Source organism: Camellia sinensis, chromosome 8, assembly GCF_055761805.1.
Source record: "Camellia sinensis isolate YWXY chromosome 8, ASM5576180v1, whole genome shotgun sequence".
NCBI lineage: Eukaryota > Viridiplantae > Streptophyta > Magnoliopsida > Ericales > Theaceae > Camellia > Camellia sinensis.
In genome coordinates, this window is record NC_138968.1 from 179,467,740 (window position 1) to 179,479,435 (window position 11,696).

Genomic DNA, 11,696 nt, shown 5'->3' on the forward strand with positions numbered 1-11,696 from the left:
TAGAAAGAATAAAGTAACTTCAAGTTCATCAATCAAAACCTCCTTTCCCAGCCTCTTTTTGGGCCGGCCGGCCGCCGCCTTTGGCTATGGCTGTCGGCTGGACTAGCTCGTTTCGGCGTTTGCCTGTTAGTTTTTTCTTTCAATAAACTTGAGTCCCCCATTTTCCCCACCTAGGTGTGTTCTTTGTTGCTGCGGGGGAGTTTTTTGTGGTGAGTCGGGGGTCGTCCAGGTATTTTTTCTGGGCCCGCAAAGGTTTGTCTTCAGTAGTCTTCTTGTGATTCAACCTTGCCCGTTATAGCTGATTCATCAGGGTCGTCCAAGATTTTCATTCAAGCGCTTTTTGTGAGTAGGAGCTTGAGGGGTGTACTCTGGTTCAGATTGGTGGAGATTTGGGTGTCGTTGGTGATCTAGTTCTGTCCGGTTATCACTCGAGCGCTCCTCTTCGTGTGAGAGTTTGAGGGGTGATCTTCTTCCATATATACAGAGGTGTCCCTGCAGGTGGTCGGCGTTTGGTGAGTGTGTGGATCCGCGGTGTGAGATAGAAGAAGACCTGGTGGGAGATGATCTGTGGGTGTCTTCGGCAGTGGGTGTTGTTCTGTGGAGGTTGGCAGCAGCATAGGTGTTGGCAACAGCATAGGCGTGGGTATTGGGTGTGAGCAAGAAGAAAACCTGGTGGGAGATGATCTGTGGGTGTCTTCGGCAGTGGGTGTTGTTCTGTCGGCAGTGGGTGTTGCAACAGGAGTGTTGTTCTGTCGGCAGTGGGTGTTTTCGGCAGTGGGTGATGTTCCAGGTGGTGGCTATGGAGTCTTCTTGGTAGAGGCATGCCTTGTTGGTGGCGTGGGCAGCAACTTAGGAGTTACAGCAGCTTAGAGGTGGCGTGGGCAGCAGCTAGGAGTAGGTGGTTGTAGCAGAAGAGGCATGTCTTGTTCATGAAGCAGAGGTGCGAGGGTTTAGGAAGTTGTAGCTGCAGAGGAGTGGGCCTAGCAGAGGCGTTGGTGTTGTTCCCGGTGTTGGTTTAGTTATTTTAGTTTAATTTGGGTGCTGGTTTAGTTCATGTAGTTTGATTTGGGTGTTTTGGTAGGTTAATTATGTGGGGATTCATGTATTTTAATTTTCTAGTTAAGTTCTTCTTAAGTTTTTTGTTTAAAAATTCGAGAGGCTTAGGGGTTGGTTGTATGGATGCGAGTAGCAGTAGTAAGGGTATTTTTATACTTCCGAATCTCTCTCGATGCATGTCATCTTCCTGTACCTTTAATTTTATGCTGTTAAATGAAATTTTTCTATGCTGATCCAAAAAAAAAAAAAAAAGTTCATCAATCAAAATGTTTCTAGAATTACTGTTTTACAGAAGCAAAGGTATGATGATAGGGACAAAGTTAACATGAACATGGGCCTAATGATGGGCCAAGATATAGAAGAACTTGTTTTTCACTATTGCAATTGCAGCCACGCATGAACCTTCCGCAGCATGCCAAAAATATCCAATTCGAATGTATTCGTCCAACCCGATTATGCCAACTTCAAAATTTTGGGGACTTAAAGTAAACTATTAATATGAGGCATTTCATAATTTAAATTCTCACATTTTAATTATAAAATTATTAATCAAGCTTACATTATTAAACTTATCAAAAAAATTATTTTTAATGAATAAAATTATTAATTCATTCAATATTTTTTATAACATAGTTAACTCAAAATAATATTTAATCAACATTAAATTTGAAAAAATTATTTTTTCGTAAATAACTGAATAAGTATAATTAATTGTATTATGTGCACAATCCATGTATTTGAGAAATAACTTCCCATTAATTTCAAATAATTCATAATATCAAGCATTTTTTTAATTTTTTCCAATGAAAATAATTATTCATTAGTTTAAATAATTCAACACATCAATCAAGTGTTTTTATAATTAAGCCGGTGTTTGGGAAGTTGAGGCTGGGGCTTTTTTGGCTAAGATAGTCACAAAAAAATAAAATAGGCTTTTTAGCCTCCGTTTGGGAAGTGGGTTGGCTTTTTGGCTTTTTGGCTATTTTAACCTGGGCTAAAAAGCTTGGTTTGGGAAGGGCTTTTTGGCTTTTTTGACTTTTTTTGTGAGAGAAGAAAGTAATGATTATAGGTTGGATGTGATGTTTTGTTTGTTATGGCTAAAATAGCCTATTTTGTTTTTTGTGGCTAAAATAGCCAAAAAAGCCTGAAAGCCCTTGCCAAACACAGGCTTAGTCTAATAAGGCAAAACATCACATCCAACCCATAATCATTACATTCTTTGTCTTATAAAAAATTAAAAAAACTAAAAAAATAAAACTTTTTAACTTCAGACTAAAATAATTAAAAAGTTAAAAAATTAAAAAGTTAACTCACTTCCCAATGAACCCTAACATGTCTTTTTATTTTATTTTTATAAACTAGTATTATAACTAAAAGAATTTCAAAACTATTCTTTTGCTTGTTTTTTAAAGGCACAAAGCCACGACTTTCCTACTTTGAGCCAAAGGCAGCCTTTTTTCTTTTTTTTTTTTTTTTTTTTAGATGGTAAGCCAAAGGCAGCCTTGATTCCAATAGAAAAGGTTTGGGACAAGATAAGATTGTGAGTATTAAGGGTGGGTGCTGTCGGTTGCGGTTAAGGAATTTTTAATTCGTTATTTATCCGTTAGATTGATAGATTGGAGAAAATCAATTCACATCCGTCTGTCAATCCGGCGGATGTGGATTGAGCGGATTGGTGGTTTGGTGGATGGATGCGAATAGGTTTAGCAGTTTAAAATTTTATAAATTTTCAATATAATTCAACTTGTACACTTCTTCAAAAAAAAAGAAGTATTACAGTTAATGACTTAAAAAGTACAAAATCACCGCATGTCTCATCTACATAAAGTTTGGTTTGAGTTTTTTAGATTAAGTTTTTTGAAAACTGAGTTTTTTGGTTTTCGTGTTTTTTTTTTTTTGTTTTTAGTGAATATTTTTAAAATTTTAAACATTTTTTTACTTTTTTAGATGCACCTTACTTAAATGTATCTAAAAAGTAAAAAAAAAATTGTGAAAAAATATTTTAAAAAATTAATAAATACATAAAAATACAAAATATGTACGAAATTCTTGTATTTTTTTTTATATTTTTGGTATTTAGTGAATTTTTAAAATATTTTTTTCACAAATTTTTTACTTTTTAGGTATATTTATGTTAGGTATGCCTAAAAAGTAACAAAAAATGACTTAAAATATTAAAAAAAATCATTAAAAATAAAAAAAATACAGAAAATAAGAAAGTAGAATTTTCTGAAAAGAATTTTTGGAAAACTCTAACCAAGCATGCTTACAATCATTGCATGCGTCATCCAAAGTAAGAAAGTTTAAAACTTTAGAATATCACAATCACTGCATGTCTCATCCACATAAAGTATTACAATCTGTGGTTCTTAAAATATAAAAACAATTTTTTTTTGAACTAAAATATAAAAACAATTCAAACCACCAAAACCATGAACAGAGCAGTAGTAGAAATTGTATGTCTCTGTGTTGTTATATCTATATCTGTTTTTTAAAATAAAAACCAACCAGCATATATCATATTTTCTATTTATTATTTTTAGAGATAAATTTAAAAACCAAACAATATAGATAAATAATACATTTATTTTTTTCAATTCAAAAAAGATATTTAGGTTGAAAATTTTTTTCAACAGAATATTTAAACCCTTTTTTAATTGAAAACACAGAGAATATTTAAACAAACTGAAAACAAAAAATTTTATAAATTACTAAGGTACTCGCGGTTTGGCAGTTCGGTTGCGGCCAAAGGAATCTCAAATCCGCTATCCGTCCGCCAGATTGATGGATTGGAGAAAATCAATCCGCAACCGTTCACTCGTCATCACGCATTCGTTCAAAATGCGACGAATTGATTCGGTTCAGTCGATTTTGACGGATCGGTATATTCACTGCTTACCCTAATGAGTATAGTAGTAGGAAGATTAAAACTTGCATTAATGGTTAAGCAAGGTATTTACTATTTTTTTTTTTTTTATCAATTTAAGAAGAAAAAAAAATATTATTTAAAACAAAAATGGTTAGTAGCTCGAAAATTGTTGGCCCGAATCGGGTCGAAACCCAAAACGACGTCGTTTTGGGTTTTTCGTTGTTTTTTTTTTCCTCTTTTTTTTGGTTTTGAATACAGACGAGAAAGAGAGAGCCCTTGTTTGGTTTTGGAGTCTCTCTGGTCCACGCGTTGATTAATATGCTGCACTTCACCTTTTAGGTAAAGAAGAGGCGAGAGAGAAGGAGGTAGAGAAGAAGATCGCCGGAGGGTATCTCTGTTTTCTGTAATTTTTTTTTTCTTCTAGTGGATCTGGATCTGGATGTGTTGATGATGATGTTGATGAAGGTGGTGTTGTTGATGATGATGATGCGTTGATGAAAATGTTGTTGTTGATTTTTTTTTTTTTTGTATTGGCTGATTTGGGTTTGATTTTTGTGTGATGTTGTTGTTGATTTTTTTTTTTTTTTTTTGTGTTGGGTGATCTAAAAATAGTATTTGATTTGGGTTTGATTTTTGATGATCTGTATCACTCTCTCTTTGTTTCCCTCTTCTCTTCTTTCTTCTTCTTCTTCTTCTTCTTCTTCTTCTGTGAGTAACGAAGGAAAGAGAGGGAAAAAAAAAATTCCAAAACGACGCCGTTTTGGAATTTCGGGCCATTCGAACTTCAGAGATTCGAGCTACAAAACGGGATTGTATTTAAAAATATATATATATATATATATATGTGTGTACGGGAAAGAAATATACTTTCTCGTATAATCCTGTTGACTAAGTCTGCGCTCCTCCGTACGACGTCGCTTTATCACCTGAAAACACAAACGTGAGCTAGCCGGCGGGTGTGTGCCGAAAACCTCTCCGATGCCTAAGTCAGCAAATTTGACAAATAGACAAAGCCCTATGTGTTCAGAAAGCAAAGTTGTGTGTTACCTCCTCCAAGATGATGTTTGTGAGCTTTTATAGGTTTCGTGTGGTACAATCCTAGTAGGACTTCTACTCCTCTATGCAGAGTCCTCCTAGGATTCATACTCCTGAAAGATAATGATTATCCTTCAACACCCCCCTCACTGCTTAAACCAAGTGAGATGGTTTTTACCATGTCCGAACTACCATATGACCGAAATAATACTGGCTATGCTGAGCCAAAGAGTAGGCCGAACTATCCTTAGTTCGGTTCTTTCTTTCTTACTCCCTATCTCGGTTCTTCCATGTACAAACCATGGTATGTTTAGACCGAGCTACAGAGTAACAAGGTTTTGACCGTTCTAACCACAATATGCTATGACCGAACTAACTCTGAGACCGGCCTAACTCCAAGTTGCTTCCGGACCGGAGTAACTTTATCTCTCTTGGGCCGGAGTAACTTTATCTCTCTTGGGCCGGAGTAACTTTTCGGCCTTTTTACCCAGTCCGTACTTTGGGCCATAAAGTCCATCTCATAGCTCGGCCCAATTTTCACCAAAATTCCCCTCTCAATTGCCCCTTAATTCCATCTGCACAGCATGATTGGGATTACATGTCTATCAGCCGAGCTGAAGTTTTTAAGCTTTTCCAGCCGAGCTAAAAAAACCCTTCAGCCTTTCCAGACGAGCTAATTTCACCTCACGCTTTGCTTGTCCGGTCAAAACGTCTCTTCAATCATAGCGTCTGTAACGCTTCCATTTCCAACGACACGTGGCAGGCTCTGAAAGGCTGGGGGCAGCTGTCACGCCGCCCTCGTACTATGAAAAATTTGAACAGTTCCCGCTTTTTCTCCTTCACCCCTTCTTTTACACAAAACACCTTCTATTTTTTGGATTTATCCATTCTACTATTACATCTCCTCTCTTTCCACCATGTGTTCTTGCTATTCTTCCGTTGCACTTGAAGAGACTGTGACTTTGCTACCATTTTTCCATCTTCAGTGTTTCTACGACTTCGTTTGGTAAGCAACTGGAATCTATCTATCTTTCTTTGCTGTATTTACTTCCATGTAGTTTGCTTTTCGTGTTTATTCTATGTGTTCTGTTTTTTGTGTTTTTTGCAAACACGTTTTTCCTCCATTCTGCTTTGCTCTGTACTTTTTATTGGAAAAAACTTGATCATAGAACATATAAGTATATGGAATACCTCGTAGAAAACTGATCTTCGATCTAGAATCTTGTGCCAACCGAACTAGGAGACTGTTTGTGCTATATACGTAGATCAATTAGACAATAACTGAACTAGAACTCGTAGCAATAACAGTAGTTTCAGCAAGTTACCAACTCTTAATTCACTTTAGCCGAGATAATCTCACCGAACGAAGTTTGAACTCATTAAACTTGGAAACTCGGTCTTCAACCGAGCTAAGCCTTGGGGCTAAGCCAGCTTTCTTAGTTTCTGAACCAAACTCAGAAAGCTGCCCCTAGAGGCTCAACCGAAGTAATAAAACTCATAGTTCAACCGATTTAGGCCTTTGGGGCTAAACCAGCTTTCTTAGTTTTTTAGACTGAACTCAGAAAGCTGCCCCTAGACGATGAACCGGTCTAACAAAATTGTTTCCAAAGCCATTATGTCGAAACACTCACCAATGTCTGGCTAATAAAAACCCTGCTCGAACCGAGCTACCAAGCATTTTGCTGAACCGAGATAGAACCTGTCCACCAAGCCGAAGTAGGACTCTTTTACCTTGCTTTTAATTTGTAGCACGGTCCAATGATCTGTACTTAACCCCTTTGTTTTCTACTTTGCAGACTTAGGTTGCCCAGGCACTCCTCCGTGCGCTCAACTGAGCTATTGAGCACAACTTTTGCACCGATCTAAATTATTCATAATTTATACCATAAATGGGGAAGTATAGGTATCTAGTAGACACTCCGGGCGGCCTAGCCGAATTCAAAAAAGACTACAACATACCCGACGACGTCCACTTGTCGTTAGCCAAAAAAGATATCATTCCATGGGACAATGAAGGCTTTGTCCTCTTCACCCTCTTATCCATTATTGAAACCGGACTACGGTTTCCAGTCCAACCTTTAATTTGCGAGTTTCTTAGGCAAACTAGACTATGCCCAACTCAACTATCCACCAATTCATACCGCATAATAATGGGAATAGCCGAACTGAACCGCCAAGCCGGACTAAACCTTGGCCTTGCCGAAATCTTCCACCAATATTCCATTGGTTCAAAAGAAGATGGGTGGGTCTACTATTTAAGAATACGACGTCGCCGAGAGAAGATAATAAAACATACACCGGATAAAGACTTAAATGACGACGACTTCTTTTGGGTGTCTGGGAACTTCGAGGATCTCCAAGCCCAGATTCCTGGCCAACGTATAAATTGGAAAAAAGGAAAGCCCGGTAAATGTACTTCGGTTTTCTTGCTTGCTATTTTATATTTCGGTTTGTCAATCTTTCAGCCGATCTAACAGTTGTCTTTTTTCGCAAACTCTGCCCACCTCCATTCTTTATACAGCTACCCCAATCTAGCGACTTTGCGCGTCGCACTACGGTATCCAGAACGTAGCTGGGCTAAGCTGTTGAAGTTCGAGCCGACCTACAGATACAGCGGTCGCCGTAAGGCAAGAGTAACCGACTTTTTTCTTGAAGAGGCCCCAGAACCGGACCCAACCTTGCCCAAGATCAAACTAATCCCACTAACAGCTGAAGAGGAGATGGCTAAAAAGAACAGAGTAAGGGCGCTTCTAACCGAGACAAACAAGGCCAAAGTACCACCATCAAGTCAAACCCAAAGTACCACCATCAAGTCAAACCCAAGAAGCGGTGGTGGCCCTTCCTACTAAGCAACCGTCCTCATCCCGCCGAACCAAGCGCGCCCGGACTACTGAAACTGAACAAAGCTTGGTTAATGAAGACGAAACTGCTCTTCCACCGAGCCTGCCACCGAGCCCCCAACCGGAGCCTACCAACCGAACTACCACTAGCTGGGCACCAAAGCTTACCTTTAACGACCGAGATATCCAAGATTCTGATTCGGTTGTTGCTGACAAGGATCACCACTTGGCCTTTAACCTGGCCAAGAGTGTGTGCCTCCCCAAAGATATGGAGCACCACCAAAAATAACTAAACACCGAACTGAAGGCCATCCGGTCTTCAACAAAGTCCATGATCCTGGTAAGTAGCTCTGTCCGTTTTTCTGTCTAGTTTTTTCAACGTTTACTTCGGCTCTTTTTCAACTTTTACTTCTGCTTAAGGGAGGTCTTTGTTTTGTCAAGCCATTCAAAAAAACCACATCACTCACAGGAAAGTGCTAGAGCTCAGGAAAACAACAAGGCAAGCCGTGGCAGAAGCCAAAGTGAAGGCGGTCGAGCTAGAAGAAGCCAGAAAGTAAATGGCCAAGCTACAAGCTGAGAACGGCCGACTGGCCGGACTGGTTAGTTCGGTCGAAGCAGAAAAGCAGAAGGCTGCCATCGCTCTAAAAGATAAGTATCTGCGCGAGTTGGTGAAGCTTGAAAAAAAGAAAGATACCGAAATAACCCAACTGAAGAAGAGCGCAAAGGGAGCCGAAAAGCAAGGCGTCAAGAAAGCAGAGGATGTTTATATCAAGCAGTGCGAAGCCGCCAATGAGCTATTCTTTAAGTGCGGCTGGAGAGCAGCTGTTAAGAAGCTCGGTCACAATCCACAGACCGAGGTTTTCAACCCTCCAGCCTACTTCATACCGAACTCCCTTGTGGAGTATGCTAATACCATGCAACAACAATTTCTTGAAGGCTCGGACTCTGACGAAGACTCCGCTTCTCAGGATACTCCGGCTGTCAGTGCGGACCAGTCTGTTCGGTTGGAGCCTATGGTGGAAGACCTGACTATTGAACTACCAGGTGAAACCGGGGTTCCGACCGAAACTACCCTTGTGACCGAGAGCGAGCTCCCTCCTGAAACCGGTCTTCGTGTTGATGCTGATGCTGCGTTTGATGCTGAAATTGATGATCTTTTCTCTTGATTTTGTACTGTTTCTTTTTTGTTACTTTTTTACTCTTGTAACCGGGTTGCGGCCCCTCATTTGTACCTGTTTTTGTTTTTAATGAAAATCTTTTTTTGTGCTCAACTCTTATTCTGGTTTTGATTTGTATGCTTGTACTTGTAATGTCTTCTATTACTCCAACTGCTATTTCGGTTTTAGCTGGTTAAACTATGCTTACCAGCCAACCACTCCTTAGCCGACATAATTACTTCGGCTGAGGAGTACACAGAGTTTGTTTAATCCAGCCAACTACTCTTCAGTCCTACTCTTACTTCGGCTGAAGAGTACAAAGAGTTGGTTTATTCCAGCCAACCATTCTTCAGCCATACTCTTACTTTGGCTGAAGAGTAACAAGAGTTGGTTTATTCCAGCCAACCACTCTTCAGCCATACCCTTACTTTGGCTGAAGAGCAACAAGAGTTGGTTTATTCCAGCTAACCTCTAAGTTAGTTTTTCCAACCAACTTAGAATAATGTTTGGTTATTCCGACCAAACGTCCTGCAGCCTGGATCCTTATCCTGGGCTTAGGAAGGGTTTTGGTTTAATCCAGCCAACCTCTAAGTTAGTTTTTCCAGTCAACTTAGAATAATGTTTGGTTATTTCGACCAAACGTCCTGCAGCCTGGATCCTTATCCTGGGCTTAGGAGGGGTGTTGGTTTAATCCAGCCAACCTCTAAGTTAATGTACATAAACTTCACTAAAGCTAACTTTTACAGAGAACAACTTATGCTGAAAAGAATCGCTTGTTTTATTGAGGAAAGAAAAAATTACATATTGTGAAAGAAAAAAGCTAAAAGTAAAATAACTTGAGATTGGTCGTGTTCCATGGCCTTGGGATTGCTTTGTCGTCCTTGTCTTCTAAGTGGTATGCCCCTTTGCCTACTAACCCAACCACTTTGTAAGGACCTTCCCAGTTTGGTCCTAACTTGCCATCTCCTGGTATCAAGGTGTTTCCCATCACTTTGCGCAGTACCCAATCGCCGATCTTGAATTGTCTTGGATGCACTGTCTTGTTGTATTTTCTGGATAACTCTTGTTGGTATGAGGCAATGTGAACCAGTGCTCTTTCTCTTCTTTCTTCTGCAAGATCGAGTTCCAATGTTATGGCTTCTCTATTCAAGTCTGGATCAAAATTTTCGCTTCGAATTGTGGGGAGGCCAACTTCCAGTGGGATTACTGCTTCCATGCCGTAGGCTAAGGAGAATGGTGTCTCTCATGTTGATCGTCGAGGTGTGGTGCGGTAAGCCCATAAAACATGAGAAAGTTCGTCCGCCCACTTGCCTTTTGCCTTTTCTAACCTTTTCTTCAGTCCATCCAAGACGACTTTATTTGATGCTTCTGCTTGGCCATTTGCTTGAGGATATACCGGTGTAGAATTGTAGAACTCTATCTTGTATTCTTCACAAAAGCTTCTGAAGATTCTGCCGTCGAACTGAGTGCCATTGTCTGAAATTAGGGCTTTTGGTATGCCAAACCGAGTGATGATGTTCTGCTAAACGAACTTCTTCACATCTTTTTCCTTGATTGATGCCAATGCTTCTGCTTCCACCCATTTTGTGAAGTAGTATGTTGCTGCGAGAAAGAACTTTCTGTTACCTGGTGCTGTTGGAAGTGGTCCTACTATGTCCAAGCCCCACATTGCGAAAGGCCATGGGCTAGTGAATGGTAGGAGTTCTCTTGCTGTTGATGTATTTGGTGTGCGAATTTTTGGCATTTCTCATACCTCTTCACATATTTTTCTGAGTCTGCCTGCATGTATGGCCACCAGTATCCTTGTGAAATGGCCCTATAAGCTAGCGATCTTCCACCTTGATGGCTTCTGCACACCCCTTCGTGTATTTCGAACAAGAATGCTTCCACTTTGCTGGGATGGACACACTTTAGGTAGGGTCCTGAGAATGACTTCTTGTATAATGCCAAGGATGGGGAGAGCCAAAATCGCTGCGAATTCGCTCTTATTCTGTTGGCTTCTTTTTTCTCTTCTGGTAAGACGTCATCTTTTAAGAACAGGATGATGGAATCCATCAAAGAGGGGCCTAGTTCTGCGCAACATACCTCTTCTGCTTCGGGGTCTTCTATGCTTGGTCTTGGTAAGTAGTCGATGAGCAATGGATGAGGGATGGATGCATCTGCCATTGAGGCAAAGCCTGCTAGTTCGTCTGCTCTGCTGTTTTCCTCCCTGCCGATTTGTTCTATCCTTACTACATCAAACTTCTTGATCTCTGTTCTGACCAATTCTTGGTACTTGGCCATCCTATCATCCTTTGCTTCATAGTCGCCAGAAATTTGGTTTACCACTAGTTGTGAGTCACTATATACCATTAGTTCGGTAGCCTTCATGTAGTATGCTGATTTGAGTCCTGCGAGAAGCGCTTCATACTCCGCTTCGTTGTTTGATGCTGGGAAGCCAAGGTTGATTGCTTGCTCTACAACCAGGCCGTCTGGTGAGATGAGGACTATGACAAGTCCTGCACCATGCCGGTTGGATGCTCCATCCACAAAGAGCTTCCATATCTCTCCAACGAATAACTTCCAGCAAGTGGAGGGGTCAGATGATGTCGTGGGGTCAAGAATGGTGTTTTCTTCAAGGTCCATGTTTGCTGTCTACCCCTCGCCATCTGATTGGACTGTTGGTGAGTCTTGGTCTGTTTCTTCCTTGCTGTTTTTAGTTTGGTTTGCCTTGGAGTCTGACCGAGTGCTTTCTGCTAG